Source organism: Phyllostomus discolor, chromosome 5, assembly GCF_004126475.2.
Source record: "Phyllostomus discolor isolate MPI-MPIP mPhyDis1 chromosome 5, mPhyDis1.pri.v3, whole genome shotgun sequence".
Classification (NCBI taxonomy): domain Eukaryota; kingdom Metazoa; phylum Chordata; class Mammalia; order Chiroptera; family Phyllostomidae; genus Phyllostomus; species Phyllostomus discolor.
The window spans coordinates 156,488,554-156,510,351 of NC_040907.2; the positions used below are offsets into that span (position 1 = coordinate 156,488,554).

Genomic DNA, 21,798 nt, shown 5'->3' on the forward strand with positions numbered 1-21,798 from the left:
AATGAAGTGAAACTACTATTCATTGGGCACCTAAGATACGCTGCTCAAGCATGGTATTTCAATTTTTAGTTAGCAATTGCGATAGTCCTATTGCTTCATGAGCCTGCCATCTGAGCCCTGCCGGGTAGGTGGCCAGGAGGAATAAACAGGGTGGAGTGTGTCTCAAAATGTGGGGGGACCTGGGTTTCAGGAGAATACAGAGGTAGGAGGAACTATGTACGGAGGAATTGTCCTGATCTTTAGCCCCAAAGAGCTGAAGTCATGCGCACAGCTGTGAAACTAGACTCGCAGGTCTGGGTGTACTCCTCGACCACTGATCTTATTAGAATAAAGAGTTGGTTTGAGGTTGAGTCTGTGGTTCCGTCTTGAGGATTTTTGTTGGGTTTATTTTGAACTTAGCCTTGAGGAGATTCCAGAGGAGGTTTTAGTGGATACTGGACTGCCATGATAACTTAAGTGATGCTGAAATTGCTGAGTTAATTGACACCTTAATCAACAAGGAGGTAGAATATAAAACAGTGGGAGGGAATCCCAGATGTTTTTTAGAGGAAGAATATATCAGGTGCTGCCATTTATGTATTGTGGGACTTCGCTCAGTTACTTAACCTCTCCAAGACCCTGGTTCATCTTTGAAAGAAATGCAAATAACAATAGTCACATTTTATGGGATACTGTGAAGTTTAAATGAAATAATGGTTCCAAAAGTATGCTTATATTTTTACTACCATTATTATTAACTGGAATTTATCAATTGGCTACTATTTACCCTATAATTTACTTTTTAACACATGTGTATAAACATCTAATATGTATCAGGTAAGGTTATGCTTGTTTATTTGTAATAAAGATGAAGAGGCTCAAAACTTTCTCTCAAATGTCTCATAGTGTAGTAAGAAGGTAAAATGTTAATATTACAATGCAATAAGAATTGCCGCAATGTTAGAATGCATCGAGGGTCATATAAAAGGAGTGCTGGAACCTGTCTGGAAGAGACAGGGTAGGCTTTGTGGAGGAGGTAACTTTGATATGACCCTTAAAGAGTGGGAGGAGTAGTTCAAGTGTAACAGTTAAGAACAAGAATAGGCTGAAACAAAATGGAGGATTTTGGGGGGCTGATTTTACATGGAATGCTAGAGGCTAATAGCTTCTGGTTAGGTTGATCCAGCAGCTTAAATGATGCCATCAAGGACTTAGATTCCTTTAGCTTTTCTATACTGGCTTGTGCAGTGTTGGCTGCATCCTCAGGTTCCACATGGTGATCCTTCAGCAAATTTAGGCTCTCCCTTTAAGAGGGCAATGCTAGAACTCACATCTATTTTCCACTTTGTTTAGAAGAAGTGGATCTCCTGATGTTCCTTCAGGAAGAATGAGGATACTTCACTTTCCCAGAGCCCCCAGGGAGACTCACCTTGGGTCTCATTGGCTCTAGTAGGGCAATGTGTTTTTCCCTGAACCAATCACTGTGCCATGGGGGTGAGATGGGTGATTGGCTCAGGCCAATAAAGCCTTCCCTTATGCAGAGGGAAGGGTCAATGTCATGGTCGATGCCACAGGACTCACCATGGGAAGAACTGGTTTCCCAAAGGGTCATTGTTCCCAAGACAAAAGGGCATGGATTCTTGACAGCATGGGAAGCTAGCTCTCCATTGCATCAGCAATGGGTATTTATAGTTTGCATTTTAGGTGAGAAAATAGCAGGGGGCAGATGTGATTGTTGTGTGCCTGAAATGTGGCACTCAACATAGTGTGATGGAGAAACTGAATGATTAATTTTACTTATGTAAATAACCATGTGTAGTTAATGGCTATGGCATTGGGGAACACAGCTCTAGACTGTAGGGTGGGTTTGATAGGAATATTGAGTGGATGGAAATGAGAGAGAGAGAAAGAGAGGGAGAGAGGGAGGGAGGGAGAGAGAGAGAGAGAGAGAGGGAAATTAAACCCGAATGTCTTGGTTTTGGGGACAATTGAAAGAAGTCACTCAAGTCATTTCTCTTTTCTGTGATTGGATGAGTAACTCAGAAAGTAGAACCCCAGATTGAAAAGCTAGCAACAAGAAATAGAATAGAGACCTAGGCAAGGGCCAGATTGGGAAGGCCTTTATGCCAAACTATTCAAATTAGATTTTACATTATAGGCAATGGGGCATCATTGAGGACTTTGAGGAATTACATGATCATATTTGGATGTTAGGAAGACAACCTGGCACCTTATAGAACAGGTTTTATGTGACTAGATGAAGAGAGAGCAATTAGAAGGCAGATGCATTAAGGCTGATGGGAGAGGATGAAAATTTGAACTTGGGAAGAAGTAGTGTGGGTGCACAGAAAGGTGAGATATGAACAGCAGAGGCAGAATAACAAGATGGATTTGCATGAGGTATGAGAAGGATTCCTGGATATTTGGCTTGGACAACTGAATGGATGATTGCACCCTCTTTGAGAAGCAGCCCTCCAAAAAGGGAGGGCAGGTCTGAGCAGTGATGACTACTCTTTGGGACATGTGGGATATAGCATACCTGTGGGATGATGTCTGAAAGGTTCTTAATCTGCTCCTTCCAGGAGTTTACATTCTATGTATGGAGATTAGGTCTATATAAGTTACTAGAAAAAATTCCGCATGCATAATGACTATAAACATTAAAAGCTGCACATGTTTTATGAATGGTGTTTCAGGTACCTTTTTGGTATAACTAATCACCCCAAAAGTAGTGGTGTAAAAGAAAAACATTTTATTATGTTCATGACTTCTGTAGGTCAAGGATTTTTACTGGGTATAATGTGTACAATGTGTGGGTGGGTGCAGGGAAATTTATACCTGATGTTGAGCGTGTCGAATGGACACCTAACAGAAAGCCACTTGCCTTGACATCACTGTAACTCATGGTATTCCCCAAGATGTGGCAGGAGCAGCAGTTGACCGGGCTTGTCAAAGTACACAGCCATTTCTCTAGGTTTTCCCCATTGTCTTCTCTTCTATTCTGGAATGAAGGAGCCTCCACACCAGGGAGTCATGAGTGAAAAGTCCTTCAATTAGTGCAGTAAGTACCCTTGTTAGCAGAGAAATCACGTTCAATAAACCCTTTGCTTACTTGCCTGTTTTGCCCCTATTGGATTGAGAGTCTCTGGAGAGAAGAAACTATGTCTAACCTATGGTAGCTTCTGGAGCAAAGCCAAGTATGTAGTAGATACTCAGCGCAAGATTATTTGAATAAAATAACCTTGAATGAAGGTTAAATGGAAGCAGTGCTGAACACTTGAGCATTTTTATGCTGTCTCAGGCTAGCGTGAGGTACAAACTTGCTTCTGCTTCCTTCTTTACTCCTTCTCTTTGTCTCAGAGTCCAATCAGCTCTGCTGTGCTCCTTATTCCTCTAGAACAGGAATCTGATCTGTGTGTGTGTGTGTGTGTGTGTGTGTGTGTGTGTGTGTGTGTGTCTGACAGTCCCTGTCCCAGAACAGAGGCTTTAATTCCCACTATCACCTTGTCTACTTCACGCCACGGAGGGAGATTGTTTAGACCAGGGTCAACACACAGGAAGGACTGCCAGCTCCCTGTCCCCTTTTCCTTGGCAAGTCTCCCTGGCTGGACTCTTTGGCTGTAGCCAAGATATGTGAGGAACTGAATTTTTACAGAGACATTTTGCAAAAGATATATTTTTCAGGACCGTGGCCATAGATTCTTAGTAAAAGGAAGGACAAGGTGATATGATCAAATGTGTGCTGGTGAATCAATACAAATAAATTATGTGTTCTTTGTTGTTATGTCTTAGGTTACATGAGAGAGGGCTCTTAAATCATCCACCATCAGCCCCTGGAAGTTCTGCTCCTTTCCAGTGAGTTATATGGAGACAAAATCCAGGCTTGTGTTATTTTAGGCTATCCCGATAATTTTCCACTGGAAATATTGGTGTGGCTGCTAGAGGAATGCTGTCCATTGCAAAACACTGAAGGGGAGCAATTCTTCTTTGGGTCTGGCAAGGCCCTGATTATACCCTAAATATTTTCCACCTCTAATGTCTGGGATTTATGAGCACTCTTCTGCTTGAATGGATGGCCCTTTTACTGTGATATATGGTACAGACCTCTGGAGTTTTGATCAAGAGCTTGAGTAGATTAAACTCTATATCCCCTCCCCACTTCCCACCACACAAATGTCACAGCCTTTCATCTGTTATGCCTTGGGACGTGGCTGTCATGGCCCAATTCTCTGCTGTTCTGGCTTAAGACCTAGAATAAAGCCGATTGCAGAAGAACATGGGAATCTGGCTGATCCGTAAGTGAGCTCCAGGCAGGTGGTTTGTGCAAGGAGCCCAAGAGGTGGCCAGATGGATAGGTGAGGACAAAACAATGTTCATTCAGGGAAGAAGTTTCTCAGAAGTTCAGGCAGTTGGGCAGGTGGTGACAAACATGCCTTTCAGTCCTTTAGGCAGATGGGCAAGAGCAGGATGGGGCAGCGAGACAACTTTGGCCATGAGCACATTTTCAAGAAGAGGAGAAGGTATAGATTGAGGGAAATAAGCTGGAAACTCATCCAGCCAGCCTTGGGTGTGGGATGAGGGTTAGGACGTGGGAACACACAGATGGCCCCGTGTGAGTGTTGGAGCTGGATTTGAAGCCCAGGCCTTGGAAGTGCAATGAAGCACACTGACTTCCTGAAAACCTTGGAGTCATTTTTGACTCAGTTCATTTCTATTATGCCCTATTTGTGATTTTTAGTAACAACTTTCATAGTTTTCCCCCCTTTCTTTTTTTAAATGATATTTTAAAAAGATTTTTATTTATTTATTTTTAGAGAGGGAAGGGAGGGAGAAAGAGAGAGAGAAACATAAATGTGTGGTTGCTGGGGGCTGTGGCCTGCAACCCAGGCATGTGCCCTGACTGGGAATCAAACCTGCAATGCTGTGGTTCACAGCCCACGCTCAATCCACTGAGCTATGCCAGCCAGGGCTTCTTCCCTTCTTTTCTTTCCCACTGCCATAGCCTCAATCCAGGCCTCTTATTTCTTCTTTTTTTTCAGTTTTAAAAAATACATTTTATTGATTATGCTATTACAGTTGTCCCATTACCCCCACTTCATTCCCCTCTACCCTGTACACCCTCTCCCACCCATATCCCCCACCTTTAGTTCATGTCCATGTGTCATAAGTTCTTTAGCTTCTACATTTCTCATACTATTCTTGCCCTCCCTCTGTCTATGTTCTACCTACCATCTATACTACTTATTCTCTGTAACTTTTCCCCCTCTCTCCTCCTCCCACTCCTCTGTTGCTAACGCTCAATGTGATCTCCATTTCTGTGGTTCTGTTCCTGTTCTAGTTGGTTGCTTAGTTTGTTTTTGTTTTTCTTTTAGGTGTGGTGGTTAATAATTGTGAGTTTTCTGTCATTTTACTACACATGTTTTTTATCTTCTTTTTCTTAGATAAGTCCCTTTAACATTTCATAAAATAAGGGCTTGGTAATGATGAACTCCTTTAACTTGACCTTATCTGAGAAGCACTTTATCTGCCCTTTGATTCTAAATGAAAGCTTTGCTGGATAGAGCAATCTGGGATGTAGGTCCTTGCCTTTCATGAGTTGGAATACTTCTTTCCAGCCCCTTCTTGCCTGTAAGGTCTCTTTTGAGAAATCAGCTGACAGGCTGATGGGAACTCCTTTGTAGGTTACTGTCTCCTTATCTCTTGCTGCTTCTAGGATTCTCTCTTTCATTTTTACCTTGGCTAATGTAATTATGATGTGCCTTGGTGTGTTCCTTCTTGGGCCCAACTTCTTTGGGACTCTCTGAGCTTCCTGGACTTCCTGGAAGTCTATTTCCTTTGCCAGATTAGGGAAGTTCTCCTTTATTATTTGTTCAAATAAGTTTTCCACTTGTTGCTCTTCCTCTTCCCCTTCTGGTACCCCTATAATTCAGATGTTGGAATGTTTAAAGATGTCCTGGAGGTTCCTAAGCTTCTCCTCATTTTTTTGAATTCTTATTTCTCCATTCTTTTCTGTTTGGTTGTTTCTGTCTTCCTTCTGATCCATTCTATTGTTTTGAGTCCCAGTTTCCTTCCCATCACGATTGGTTCCCTGTGCATTTTCCTTTATTTCTCTTATTGTAGTCTGCATTTGTTCGTCTAATTTGCAACCAAAATCAACCAAATCTGTGAGCATCTTGATTACCAATGCTTTGAACTGTGCATCTGATAGGTTGGCTATCTCTTGGTTGCTTAAAAGGATAAGTTCTGTGGCTTTTAATTCTGTTTGAGCCATCTTTTTTTTTTTTCCTTTGGCCTGGTTGCACCTGTTACATATGAGGAGCAGAGCTTTAGGTGTTCACCAGGGTGGGGCACCCCAGTCGCTAGGTTGTGACGCTGTATGTGGGGGCGGGGTCCGAGAGGGAACAATGGCGCCTGCTCCACTTTCTGTTGGACTTCAGTCCCTTCTGCCATTTCCCCTGAGCAAACTGGGCCCCTCTGGTGCTAATTCCTGTGTGGGTGGGCTTGTGCACCCTGTGGGACTTTCCAAGGACCTCTTCCATGAGGTTGGGAGTCTCTCCCTGTGCCTCAACCCCATAGGTGTTTTCAGTCAATGTCCCAAGGCTTTAATTCCCAGCGCTGGGATCCTGGGTTTCACACAGTGCCTTGCTTCACAATCTCAGCCTCACTGGGTCTGCCAGTTGCCACCCCTCGGCCGGGGTCTGCCAGCTGCTGCTTGCGTACTCAGGATCTACCCACTGCAGTCTTGTACCCCCCGGATGCCTTACTGCACCCTGTCCCAATGCTGTCTGCTCTCCATGCCATGACCTGAGCCTGGCTGCCTGACTCTGCCCCTCCTACCAGTCTGAATAAACAGGTTTATTTTAACTTCTTGGTTGTCCAACTTCCATGCAGTTCAATTTTCTGTCAGTTCTGGTTGTTATTCTGTTTCTAAATTGTTGTTGTCTGTATCTTGGTTGTACGAGGAGGCACAGTGTGTCTACTTATGCTTCCATCTTGGCCGGAAGTCCCAGACCTCTTATTTCTTATGTTTGAACTATTGCAATATCCTTCTCCCTGTGTTTCCTGCTGCTCATCTTCACTGATCCACTTTTCACATTGTAGACAGTTTTGTTTTCAAAACACAGGTGTCATTGAATCATTCACCTGCTGAAGCACATTAGGCAGCTCCATGCTAGCTACTGAGTACAGGTGAAACTCTTTAACCAGGTGTGGTGGGCAGAGTAATGGCCTCCCAAAGATGCCCAAGTCCTAATTCCTGGAACCTGTTAATACGTTATGGCAAAGAGGAATGAAGACAGTAGATGCAAGTAAGGTTTTCACCAGCTGAGCTTAAGATAAAGTGATGATTTGGGGTTATCTGGCTGGGCCCAATGTCATCAGAAGGATCTTTAAATGGGGAAGAGGGAGGCAGAAGAGTCAGAGCCAGAGTGATGTGATGTGAGAGACTCAAGTAGCCATTTCTGGCTTGGAAGATGGAAGGGAGCCCGGAGCAAAAGAATGAGTACAGCCTCCAGAACCTGGAAAAGGCAAGAAAACAGATTCCCCCTGGAGCCTCCGGAGGGAAGGTAGGAACATAGCCCTGTGAACACCTTGATTGTTACCTACCCCTGACACTCATTTGGGCTTCTGTCTCCAAAAGTGTAAGATAATACAGTTGTGTTGTTTAAAGCCACTGCGTGTGTGATAATTTACAGCAACAGTACAAAACTGACACAGCTGGTATTTAAAAACATAATTATCTGACCCCAGTGTAGGTCTCCATCTCCTTCTCCTTCTCCATGCATTTGAAGCTCTAGCTTCAACAAACTCTGCTCTTGCAACGTAACAGGCAATTTCAGCCCAACTGTGTTTTCTCATGTTGCTTCTTCAGCCTGAAAAACCTTTTGCCTTCTTCACTTACTGAAATTAGCCAGATCAAATACTACCTGTTGTAAAATTTTTCAGGGAGAGTAATCCTATTCTTTACCCCAGTTTAGAAATCACTCATTTTTATTATATGTCAACCTTGCAAGGTGTCTGTGCAACTCACATGAAACAATAGGTAGTGTCTTCAGCCAACCTGGTGTCAGAACAATTTGGACTTCCACTGATTGTAGCTGTATAAATGTATATCTCGTTTCTTGCCCTGAAAATGCCTTAGGTCAGGAACTCAGTGTCTCTTATTCCTCCATTCTCTGCAGTATTTAGAATAGCACGTTGCTCATAAGACAGGCTTTATACTAATTTGTAGGATGGAATAGGAGATGGGTTGTGATCGATGCCATATCATGGATTGAGTGGTAAGTCATTCGCTTCACCCTTGTGTACAGGGATCTGGGACATGCTGGAGATTGTCCCAGGCTCTGAAGATATAGTAACAGGCAAGACAGATGTGTTCACCCTGAGACATCGCACATTGTAGTCAAGTCCCTGCTCTTGGTTTCACTTGAAGCACCTCAGGCTGGTGGCTATTTTGAATCTGGGGAATTGCTGACCCCCAGAATATCCATGGGGTTCAAAAGGTAAAGTGGCTTAGCTGAGAGCTCTTTCAGTTCCTGAGACTGAAGCAGGAATGACGCCCCTGACTGGAGCAGCAGAAGGAAGGAGAGTGTGTGTGCCTGTAGGCAGGCCCTGCAGAGACGGGCCCTGAAATTGAAAGGTGCAAGTGGGTTGGATCACACACCAGGAAGAATGGGCTCGATGGGCCTGTGATCTCTCCATTCTAAGGCTGTCAATGCGTGTCCACACAAAGCAAACAACAGCACTCATGGACAGCTCCAGCCTTTAATCTCTACATCAGTGGGAGGCCTGCAGAGGTTGCTCTTTATTTTGTGAGTTTCAGGTTGCCATCACTAAAGAGGTGACATGCTCCCTCTTAGAGAACATAGATTTTTTTCTACTTGGGTGGCAAATGACCTGGTTTTCTCAGAGACTGGGGATGGAAGGGACCTAATATACACCAAGGACTTACTACTGACCTGGCAGAAGATACCTGCTATCTAATCCTCACAACAGTCCAATGAAAGGAAGGATATTGGCTTAATTTTCCAGTTGAGGGCACTGAGACTCCATGGGGTAAGCCTGTTGCCCAAGGCCACACCAAGAGCAAGTTGCAGAGCCTGGATTCCACACCAAGACTGTCTGGCTTACAGTTTCTGCTCTTTTTCCCAAGGAAACAGATTGTGTATGTTTCCTCTGTGTTGATGATTATCTCTGGAAGTTTCCCTCTAGTGGCTTTGGAGCCACCATTTCATCTTTTATCTGCTCACGTCTGTTTCTGCTCTCGGCTTTCTCCACAGGGAGGTGGTTGGATGGAAGGAGTGAAGGCACCTAGGAAGGGACAGGCTCAGACTCCACTGGGAGCTGATTAACTCTAGTTCTTGTGAGCTGTCATCAAGAAACAAGCCCTGGCTGGCGTACCTCAGTGGATTGAGTGCGGGCTGGGAACCAAAGTGTCCCAGGTTTGATTCCCAGCCAGGGTACATTCCTGGGTTGCAGGCCATAACCCCCAGCAACCACACATTGATGTTTCTCTCTCTCTCTCTCTCTCTCTCTCTCTCTCTCCATGCCTTCCCTCCCTAAAAATAAATAAATAAAATCTTAAAAAAAAGAAACAGAGATGTCATCATGTCATAGTGGCAGGGAGTTCTGTGGTCATTTGGTCCCACCCCTGTTACTGGACTGCATGCTACCTAAATCATTTTCAAGAGAAGGTTCTCTCTCTCATGTTCAAAGTCCCCTAGGGAATGAGAGTGAATGGATTTTTAATTCATTTTTAATGGCTTGTTACACAAAACCAGAACAAAACCCCCACTATTCTATAGCCATTTTTTTCCCACGAGCTCCATGTTTCAGCAACACTGAATTTTCATTTCCTTGATCTGTCACTTGCCTTATTGAGCTACTAAATTCTGCAAAGTGCTTTTTTAACAATGGGCCCATTTTAAATAGGGATGACTAATGCTTATTCATTTCTGGTACCTCTTATCCCTTCCTTGGGTCTTGCAGGAATACACAAACCTGTGGCTGGGTGCCAATTCTTACCTCTTCCTTGCTGCATGACTTGGACAGTTTCCTCATCTTGACAATGTGGGTAATGCTATCTACCTTTCAGCGTGGTCATATCATTATCTTTGTAATGAGTGTAGAACGCCAAGCATGGTGTTAGGCACTTAGTAGGTGCTCAGTGCATGTTAGTAGTCCCACCTCTGTCCTTCCTGTATCTGTTCTGCTGTTGTCTGAACTGCTCTGCTCTATCAAGTCATGCTTTTGCATATGGATCTAGTGTTATCTTTAACCTACACTCCATCAGGTATAAGTATATACTTTTGTCTGCTTTAGAAGTCTCTAGGGAGTTTAAAAAACATTTAAAACTTAATACAGTCATATTTTAGGAGGTTGCTTTCACCAACTTCCCTCCCTGCCCTTGTATGTCCTTTCTTTTACCCTCTTGTAGACATTCTTACCGTTCTTTCATAAGCCACTTTGACCTCTCCCTTCGGGAGAGAATTGGCAGTCTAGCTTATCAAGAAAAAGACAACCTTAAAGAAGTTTACAAAATACTCCAGAAGTTTACAAAAAAGAGGGCTGGGAATTTTCATTTGTCCCCCACCTCTTCCACCTGTCATCCTCTATTAAGAGGTTTTAGTTACCCTAGCTCAGATTCATCTTCTCCTCCTTTGCCTGCCTGTGTTGATGCTTTCAAGTCAAAGAATGTGTTGTATCTCTGTTGGTTAATAGGAACCATGTCAAGGAAGAGCATAACAGTACTCTCATAGTATAACAATGAACAAAACAAGGCTACTCTGTGGAAGGAGCACATAGTCTAATGGTGAAGATTATATAGATATATATATATGTATACACACACACACATATATAAGTAGAAAATTATAATATAACCTGGTGAGTAGCATAATTGAAAGTATGTGCAACATGTTAGGGAACTATGGATTAAAGGGGAATCAGTTCTGTTTTGAAGGACAGGTGGGAGCAGAGTGTTGATAATTTTCATGGGGAGCCCTGAAGAATGAGGAGGAGAGGTTCAGGTGGAGGGCGGGAGGAGGGCTTTCGGAGGACAGAGCCTGTGCAGAAGTGTGGGAGGAGGGAACAGGGAGAAAAATGGGTGTTCAAGGGCAGCTGGAATTTAGATGTCATTTTGGGGAAAGTGGCTATAAAAGAGGGTTAAAATGTCAACTGGGGCCAGATTGAGAAAGACCATTTATGCCGGGATGAGGAATTTGAAGTTGATCTTAAAGGCAGTATGAAGCTGCTAGAGATTATTTGTCAGTAGGTAACAGGGTTCAGCCACCGCTTTAGAAAAGTCATTGTAGTGTAAGGATGGCAGAGAGGTGAAGAGCAAATTTCGGTAAACTAGTTATTCTGAAGGCCTTTATAGTCATCTAGCAGCTAAGTCCAATGGTCCATTCATAATCTCTCTTGCATGTGGGCAGTCAGCATTTCATGCAGCTGAGCACTCCTTCTTCCTTGGAACACTTTCTTTACATGGCTTCCAGAACACGCATTCTTCCGGGTTTCCTCTCATCTCTGAGACCATCTGTGTCAGTCAGTGAGGGTCTCTGACTCTAGGTATCTCTAAGACAAGACACTGAATGTGGGAATTGATTATGGTGCTGGGAAGGCTGGAGGAACAAGAAGGACAAAGGCAATATTGCTCAAAGATTGGTAACTGTGGAAACGATTACACCCTGCACTGGAGGAGAGAAACACAGTGCAAGAGGCCAAGGGTCTCTGCCACCCAGATCCCTGCAGTGTGTGCTGAGCTCAGTAAGCAGGAGTCTAGGAGCCTGCAGTTTCTGTCACTGAGACCCAGAACCACCGCTTCTGCTGCCACTAGCTCTGTTGCTGCTGTTGAGTTGTCACCAGACAACAGAAGTGTGGAGAAAATAGCCTTTTCCTTTTCACCAGTAGCCCCATACGCACCCCCCCCCCCCCCCCCCCCCCCCCCGAGCACCGCATTGGCAGAATCAAATTAGAAGCCAAATGACAGGAGAATCTTAGACATAAAATTCTCAGGGTCCTGAATACTTCTGATACTAGGCAGGGAAGTGGGCCAGGAGTAAACAAACATAACAGTCACCTCTTTAGCTGCCTTGAGCACCCATTTCTACCCCCTATTCATAAGTAACTACTCCCCCCCACCTTTTGCTGTGGTTCAGTGGTACCATGAGAGGCTCAAAATTGCTGGGTATTAGCTTCACTTTCTTGTTCCATGCAACAGGTGTTTTGTCTCCTGGTGACAGTTTCTTCCTTAGGAACCAAGACTTCACTACCAACAGAGACAAAGGTTGTGGGGACATGAAGAAAATATTCTGTGATGGCTTATTGGGTGTAATAATGAGAGGGCCACTCCCACCTTTGCCCCTGGCCTCCCAGACTTGTGTTTGGCCCATACACTGGTTGAATCCAGTCCTGGAGGACAGCACCACAACCTCACAGAGTGCTGGCTCTCAGCTAGTTCTGTCATTGAGTCTTTGAAAGTCCAGTCAACCATTGTATCAAGTCAGCTGCTTTTGGGTGATGAAGTTTGTAGTAAGACCAGTGACTCCCATGGACACGCTTATTACTGTGCTTCATTTGCTGTGAAATGAGTTCCTCTGTTAGAAGTAATGTTGTGTGGCGTACCATGACAGTGAATAAGGCATTCTGAAATGGAGAGATGTTGATTCTAGCATAATCACTGCAGGCGGGAAAGCAATTCCAATGAGGAGAAATTGCGCCCTCTATGTGATGGGAGGAGTGCAATGTAATGGACTTGCCACCAGGTGCCATAATGGGGTCTTGGTGTTGGTTTCTGATGTTGGCAGGTGGGGAACTCAGCAATGATGGTATCCACGTCAGCCTTGGTGAGGGAAGTCCATGTCAAGTCTAGGCAAAGCCTCTGTCTCTGCCACAGTGGGCACCTCTATACAGGAGCCCATGGAGAATCTGGGGAAATAGGCTTCCTGACCTCAACAGAAGACCGTCTTGTCCTTTTGATGATTGAAAGTCTCTCCTATAGTGAATACCATTCAGTGAACATTCACACAGGGCACGAATGGCCCCTGTGCTGATTTCAAGAGGCCCAAACACATGCTGATTTCCCTTCTTGAATTCACTGATCTCCAAATGCTGAAATGCCCCAGTTTTCTGTTGTCATATCTCTACTCTATTTATGCTTCATTTCTTGGTGACTTATTCTAGTCTCATGTCTTTAAATACCATCTAATCACTGACAACTCCCAAATTGATGTTTCTAGCCTCTACTTACTTCCCTGAACTCTAGACTCATTTATCCAGCTGACCATTTGAGTTCTCCATGTGAACGCTCTTAGGATTTGCAAACTTAACGTGCAAAGTTAAACTTCTAATCTTCACTCCAAACCTTCTCCTAAAGTCATCATCTCATAAAATGGCAACTCTATCCTTCCAGTTAGTCAGTCCTGAATGATGAAGGTTGTTCTCGACTATTCTCTTTCATTCACATCCTGTTTCACTTTGTCAGCAAATCTTCTTGTCTCTGCCTTCAAAATATATTCACGCCATGCCCCTCTTCCTGTCCACTGCCGTTGCTCTGGTCTAACCCACACCAGGTTTCACGTGGATGATTTAAACAGGATCCTAATTTACTTTTGTCCCCTTTCTGCCTTTCTCAGCACAGCAACTAGAGGGGACCTGTGAAAACTTAAGGCTTCTGTTAAAATCCTCCAACAATTTCCCATCTCAAGGGACAGAGTCTTTATCTGGTTCACAAGTTCAAGCAAGATCTAAGCCTCCCAATGTGCCCCTGACCTCATCTCCTACTACTCTCCCCTCTTAGCACCAACCTCATTGGCCTCCTCACTGTTTTTTGAAGATCCTGCCTGAGGATCTTTGTGTTCACTGCTTCCTCTGCTTGTGAGGTGTATTGCCCACATGTCACATGACTTAATCCCCCATGTCATTCAGTTGTTCACAGAGGACTTTCCTGGACTCCTTATTTATGCTGCAACCTAAATATCTCTGGCTACCTCTGCACATTACCACTTATTCTTCCGTTTACTGCCCCCCCACCCCCAAAGCACTCACTGTCATCTGAACACAATGCCATTTACCTACTTTTTTACCTCCCCTGCCAGAAAGTAAACTTAATGAGAGCAAAGAAGCTGCTTTGTTTTCCTCACTGCTGAATCCACTGCGCTTGGCAAACAGGAAGCATTTCATACATATTTGGTTAGTGAATGAATGAAAAACATTATGGGGACCTGAAATTGGATGATACAGTGGACAGCAACATGTTTCAGGAGACTCAGGGTTTATCTCGTTATGTGTTGGATAAGGGAGGAGTCAAGGCTCACGCTGAGGTTTTATCTTGAGCCAGAGTTGACGATATGCATGACGCAGGGCGACGTCGGTCTTTCTTACATTGTCCTCTCAACTGGGCTGCAGACTCAGGGAGGGCAGGGAGCACTGTTTATGTTATTCTGACTTTGGCACATGCCCAGCACAGTTCTGGATACCCAGCGGGTGTCCAGACAGTCTTGTACTGGGGATCAGTTGGGCTGTGCACCACAAACATTGAGTTTCTGTTCCCTGAGGGATTGCTCCGGAAAGGGGAGGAGGACCCTGGAATTCGGACTCTGCTGAGACTCCAAAATACACTCTTTGGTAGGTGATCCATGAGGAGTGTGTCTTAGCATCCTTGTTAGGTTACCTTTGTCAACTACTCCTGGTAAAGAAAGCTACTGTGCCTATTCCAATTGGCTGGACACAAAGAACTACCAGGCAGGGGCAGGAGCGAGGTGGTGGGAGGTGAAGGGGAGGTGGAGGGGCACGTGCAGAGAATGCCATGGATTTAAAGGCACCCAGATTTCAGGAAGGTTTAATGAACTAAAGTGGTTTTCCTTCAGGGTAAACTTTTACAGGCATTAAAGGTCCTCACTTCGCTGAATGTGCTCATGGGTGAGAGCATCCTAGTGATTTACAAATGTGCAGATTATTCATTATCCTTTCAGAGGACAGGATTCCCTGGGGGTCTTCCTCCTTCCTTCTGAAGCTGAGTGCAGGTGCCAGGTGAGCACAGCAGGTCTGATCTGCAGCCTCCTGCATTGCCGTCGGGTCTAGAATGCATGGGTATATTGCAGAAGGAGCCTAGCAGCTCTTGATTCTGAATTTCCCCTTTCCCTCCCACCCAATGAGCATTAGATGGAACCCTTGTCTCCTGAAGAATAATTGTCATACTAATAACTCACATTTGCATAGTACAGCTTATAAAGCAGATCAGCTGCCCTTATTTGATTTGAATCAGCAACCCTGTGAGGCTGGCAGGGGGAGGTGTATCTTTATCCCAATTTTAGGAAATTGGAGCAGATTCTGAAAAAGTAAATAAGTTGTCCAGGCTCGCACAGTAGCCTGTGGTAAGATTGGGTTTAGAGTGCAGCCCTCTCCTGGCTAGTGCTCTGTTTTTGCCATGTCCCCTACTCTAGCTCCACCCAGAAGGACCCAGCTGGACCCAGTGGGATAAGTGAATATAGACACAGGGAAATGGAGAAAAATTCTCAGGTGGAACAGGGACTAAAACTTCTTTGCAATTCTGAGTGTGGGTACCTCCTCTCATTAGGAAGTGGGTGGTGGGAATTGTGTAGAAAGCTCCTTTACCCCTCAAATATCACTCCCCCTAAGCCTGCCAGGGACTTGGGCACCTTAGTTCAAATACTGAGAATCCTGGGAGGCAGTAGGTTCAGGAAAACTGTACATTTCATGAGGACAGGAACCATTTCTATTTTGCTTCTTTATCACCAAGAATCTTATGCGATGCTGGGAATAACCAGGAATAGGTAAGTGAAAGAGAAAGGGGGAAATGGGAAATGGAGACATTAGTTACTGGCAGTGAGTGTGTCTGAAGATCAGGCAGTTAGCAGAAGGCTGGCCTGAGCATCTGGGGGCAGCAGGAGTCACCAGATGTCTGGGGACAAGATGATAGGAGGTGGATGGTCAACAAAGACCGCACCACCTGATTTTGTGAGAGACCAGCCATGTCCCTTTTTGCCACCTTATTATATTAGCCCCTTATTATAATATGGTTCCTTAATATATATTATTTATTTTATATACTATATATACTATATATACATTGCAAGTCTCTTGTTATAATATAACCCCTCATTGTCACCATTCTCTTCATTCTTACAAAGCTTTTCATCAGTTTACCACGAGTTGAGCTTCCTGCATCCTTTCTGTATGATTCCATTGTCCTTTTTGCCTTCTTTCTCATGGAGGGAAGAAAGGAAAGAAGAAAAAGAGAAAGAAAGAAAGAAAGAAAGAAAGGAAGGAAGGAAGGAAGGAAGGAAGGAAGGAAGGAAGGAAGAAAGAAAGAAAGAAAGAAAGAAAGAAAGAAAGAAAGAAAGGAAGGAAGGAAGAAAGGAAGAAAGAAAGAAAAAGGAAGAAAACAAAAGCAAGAAAGAACAGAAGGAAAGAAAGCTACTAGAAAAGAATAGGAGAGAGGGAAGGAGGGAAGGTTTGTTCTACTTTTGGATATTGAAATTCTTACCATGCTTTAAGTCCCAGATCATATAATCTCTCCTTCATGAAGACTTGGCTGATTATATTTTCTGGACCTAATTGCTTCCTCTTCTCAATTCTTACAGCATATTATTTGCACCTCCTTCATACATTTATCATCGCATCCCTTCTTTTATTGTCATACATTTATAATTCATTCAATAGGCATTGTGTAGTGCCTGCCATGTGTCAGGCATATGCTAGGTATTGGGGATGCGGAAACCCAATTTCTAACCTCAAAGAGGTCACACTCTAACAGACAAGGCAGATATGTGGATAAGTCTCTTGAACCCAATGAGTTAAAGGCAAGAAGAGATGTATGAACAGAGGTTTCTTATTTCAGGGAAGATGCCAAATGGCAATTTAAGGTTATATGTGCATGTTCATATGTATGTGTATATGTGTGTGTGTGTGTGTGTGTGTATTCTTATAAATATATACTAGCTTTTCTAGCTATATATTCACATATACACTCACATATATAGCTAGGGACTTCACTACTCTATCTGTGTATGTTTGTATGTACATGGCTTACATTAAGAGGGAAGTACTATTTACTCATTAATTATTCTAATTTATTTTTATTTCTCTTGCTGTTTAAAATCTCTCTAGGACTGGAGCCAGTTAGATCAAAAAGTTACTTATTTGACAAAATTTATTGCACAAACCCGGGTGTCCGAATAATTTGTCTAGTTCTTTTCTTATTACACATGTGTTTCCTTTTTTTTTTCTCCCAGAACAAAGAAATCAAAAGTTATCTTCACTCCCTGGGCTTTGAGTCCTGGGTCCTGCCCCGATTCCTGGAGTTTAGCAGGAGACTTTCTAATTCACGTAGGAGGTGCTCAGTAACTATTTGTGGAATATATGAGTGAGTGATAAACTACTTGAGAGCAAGGGTTTTTTTTTCTATTGCTGCTCATGAATTACCTTGCACACAAAAAGCCCACATGAACATTTGCTAAATGGAGAAGCATTGTGTTAGAGTAGGACAGGCATGGTTGAGTCACATAGCCCTGGGTGGGAATGCTGGCTCTGTCTCTTGCTAGTTGTACCTTTGGGATAATTTGCTTAGCTCTCAGGACTCAGTTTCCCCCTCTGTAAAATGGGGATATTATATAACATCTGCTTAGTCTCAAAAATTTGTTCTGAGGATTGAGACACATCCAGTGTAGTATTCAGCACATAGTAGGGTTCAATTAATGTTTTCTTTTTGCTTCTTCTTCTTTGAACTTGAGTGTTCCCTCTCATCTGGGGACCTCTGCTGGAGGGAAGTCAAGCTGGGCTTTACTGTGGATCCTCACCCTTCCTGCAAACATTCCCCCCCCCCCCACCCCATTCTGAGTGCTTTCCCAACAGCCTGAGGCTTGTTGTTAGGTGGGTTAATGTCTAGTTTTCTTCATTGGTAATTCCCTCCTGAGTGGTGAGAGAAACCAGGAGTGGCCAAGCTTTCTTTTGCTTTTGGTTTTGTTTGCATGGCACAGAATGCCTTAAGGCTATAGACTACAATAGCAACACGTCATAGCTTTGTTATGTCCTTATGTGCTGGCTCCAGGGGAGAGGAAGCTTCCATCCCCCAATTCTCAGTGTTGCGACATTTTCTCCAGCGCATTGGGTGATTTTGCTGAGACACCCTCCTCATGTATCTCCCACTCTCTGCTTTCTTTGTTGGGTTAAACTCAATGCAAAGGAAGGGATGCTTTTCTAGATCAGGATCTCAGCAAGGTGGGAGGGTGGGGGGATTGCGTCACAGATTTGGGAAAGGAGTCATGCTGTGATGGAATATTTCTCAAAACATGGACCCCCTAATCACCACAGGGAGGTTTCTGGACACTACCCAGAACGGTCACGTTAAACTCACTAGGTGTGGGGCCAGAGAATCTGTATCGCTCCTCTCCAGTGACTGTTAGACTCAAGCTTCACTCATGGAGTGGGAAGTATAGTGCCGTGGGGAGCTTGGTCAAGGTCACACATTATTGGAACTTAAACTTGAGTCACTTCCTCTCTCTGTGCCTCAGTTTCCTCATCTGTAAAATGAAAGTAGTAGACGAAATTACTGCCATCCCATTCCAAAGACTGTGATTTACTGCCAAAACACCATGATCTTTTATTGACTCAAAAATGACTATTTATAGGAACATTTGGCAGGCTGAGCCTACCTGCTAGGGAGACAGAAGTACAAAACATGAACCCTACCTCAAATTGTTAGAAATCGAGTTGAGAAGGAACTGGTGTGATATCTCAAAGCTATTAAGATAGTATTTTAAGTAGCAAATTATGTTCTCTTTCTCTTCAAAAGAGAGAACTTGGATGGCTGGGATAGTCTTGGAAGGCTGCCTGAAGAAGGTGGATTCTGAGCTATTTTTTGCACAACAGTGAGGCTATGAAGATGATAATAAGAGGGCTGGACACAAGCAATGATACAATAATACAACACACCAGAGAGAAGCAGAGTTGTGAGAATGGGGCTGGCTTGTTTGCAGCACCTTAAGAAACGTAGATTCTCAAGAAACGTGGGCAGTTTCTTGAGAATCGGGGGAAAGTGGTTGGAAGAGTGAGGGTGGGCCAGACGGTGAAGTGCCTTACAGACCAGCTGAAGGAGTTGGAGGTTCATCATTAGACAGGGGGAGCCAATAGAGATTCCTAATCAAGAAAGTGCGTGAATTCAAAGACAGAATTTTCTGCCTACCACAAAGGCAGAAATAATATTCACAGAGGCTTGGAAGGCTGTGTTTGTCTGGATCCTCCAGTAAGCAGACACAAAAATGAGATTCGACACAGAAGCATATTAGGGACAGACAACATGGAGGGAGGGAAGGAAAGAAGGAGAGTCTCTTGGTCCCAATGTTGCCGGGAGAGACCTGGTTCTTCTTGCTGATGCGTGTAAAGAATTACATATCAGCAAATCTAGTAGTATGTGATCAGTTTATTAGTGGTCCGCTTCCATGGAAGAGCACAGGACCGGGTAGAGTAGGGGGTGAAAGGGAAAGTTTCAGGGCAAAGCAGGGTGAGAAAACCAAGAGTGGCTGAAGACCAGGGTGGCAAGCCCCTGGGCAGCCTGAGGCCAGGTGGCCAGAGGCCCTGTGGCCCGAGAGCCAAGAGCACCCTGAGCCCCTGAGAGAGAGAGAGAGAGAGAGAGAGAGAGAGAGAGAGAGAGAGAGAGAGAGTCCTTTGTTCTCAGGACTTATATAGTTGGTGGGATAGGAGGGAAAAAGTTACATATTAATTAACGGGTAAATGTGGTGCCAGCTTTCCTGGGGGAATGTGACTACCCAAACTTAGATATGTGTGGGGGGTCTGTTAGCCTGAATTCTATCTTGCTGCAGACTCCATTTGGTCATCTTGTTGTAAAACAAATACGTGACAGGAGGCAGTTAATTAAAATTGGGGCACTTTCCAAAGTTATTTATGGACTCTTTCTGTGAGCATCAGGGACCCTCTCCCACATTCAGGCCTTGGGATGAAAGCACAGTTTCAAGGCTTTCTTTCCCAGATAGTGGAAATGTTACATGGAATTTCAAGGACTTTCTTTCTTGCTAATACAGTGTTTCTTGTGATATTGAAACACCTGGCAATATTATCAGACCAGGCTCAGGACTGCTGAGTTAGCGTGTGAGACTAGTCTCCTTCCTCCTCCCTGCCTCAGTTTACTATTTATTCCACCTAATTGGTAAAGGGCGTTTCCTGGCAACCAGGGTGCTAAATGCTGGCCAGTGACAGTATTGCAGTCTCAGAGTTCTCCCTATGCTGTCTCCTGCTTCACCAACATTCCCTGGATTTACTTTTCTCATTCTATTTATGTGGTGTCATAAAGATCTGATTATGCATTGAGTCCAAGCATTGGCCAAGGACACTGATAGAATGAGAATGGCTCTGGGTTCATAGAAGGGTGTCCCAGACCCAGTTATTTTTTTTAGCAACTCTAGTAATTAAGTGGAACTCTTACCCCCAACACCTTTCTTCTCTCTCTGTGGACTTTGCGCTTGTTGGAGATTGTGTTCAGGTCCATGTGGGCTTGATACTGGGAGAAAATGCACTGTCCTGCCTTGCTCCTGTAGTGCCTGAGACAGGTGTTCTGACCAACTCTCAGAAGAGCATAGTTTTGAGTTTGTTGGTCCGGCGTTTCAGATGGCTTGCATGTATATAACCACTGTGCTTTTACATACCAGCTCTGAGAGTGACTTCATATAAAAGATAAGGTGAAATGAAGCGGGGAAGCCTGTTGTATGCATGTGCGTGTGTATTAATTCAACAAAAACAGGAATTTATCTGGCCCATTGCTAGGCATCTGGTTAAGAAGAGTGTGGATAAATCCCTTGCCTTCATTAGTCCCTGAATTTAATGAATGAGGAAACTCATCATGAAGGGAAGAGGCAAGGCCCCCTGAGTGACTGTGAACAGTTCTTTGCATGGGATTCACACTCCTTGCTGTTGCGCTATGCTAACAGGGCAGCTAGCTTAGCAGATCCTACTGTTCTACAAAGAGCCGTGCCATTGGTGTCTGTCCTGGCTCAGCTGTTTGCCAGCAGTCCACTACTCCCCAGCGCAGGAGTCAATCACAGAGGAGAGTGATACACCCTTCAGTAATGACCCCACGGAGAAGTTGAATGTCCCAAACCAACTTCGCCATGGACTCTCTTCAACCTGTAATGGGTCACATCCTTGCCTCTAATTCTTTCTTGGTTTATGTAAAACAAATGGAAATAGAGCTGACGGTCCCCAGGGGGTGCTGGGTGAGAATAAATATCAAAGTGAGGGTTTCGTCATCAGTTAAATGCCATAAAAATGTTCAATATAATGGCTGATTATTTTTCTTTAATGTAAAATGGATATCTAGAACGGGAAAGCCCCAACTTGGTAGCAGAAATTCATTATCTCGGAAAGAGTTTAATGGCTGCTGTGCAAATGAACTGGAGGAAGTTAAATTGTGGAATGGGAAGGAGCGGAGAAAAGTGAAATGAGTTGTGCATTAAATTTAGATAAACACAATTATGTGTAACTGGATTATCACGCGTGGAGGCAGACGCCGTATATAAGGCACCTGCGTTTTGATTAAAATCGATTCAGGTGCATGCGCTTAGAGTCCTTGTAGGTGTGGAGTTGTTCCTAAGCCACTGTCCAAGTCCATGAAGGCCAGGCTAGGAGATGTCTTATATCCAGGTTCCCAGCTGGAGGAGTTTAAAGAGCATAGAACCAGACTGAGCAGCCCAAAGCCCCTCCAGCAAACTGCTAATAGGCAGCTCCAGCTCTCTGACGGTCCCGCTTCCTTGTGGGTTTTGTAATTTCATCTGGAGTCAGGAAAGT

The 21,798-nt window shown here is 44.1% G+C and overlaps 1 protein-coding gene across 2 annotated transcripts in view; it reads left to right on the top strand.

Annotated features, from left to right (window-relative positions):
• Positions 1 to 21,798, top strand: part of SORCS3 (sortilin related VPS10 domain containing receptor 3) — a 551,877-nt gene that overhangs the window by 148,051 nt on the left and 382,028 nt on the right. The gene's annotated exons all lie outside the window — the stretch shown is intronic.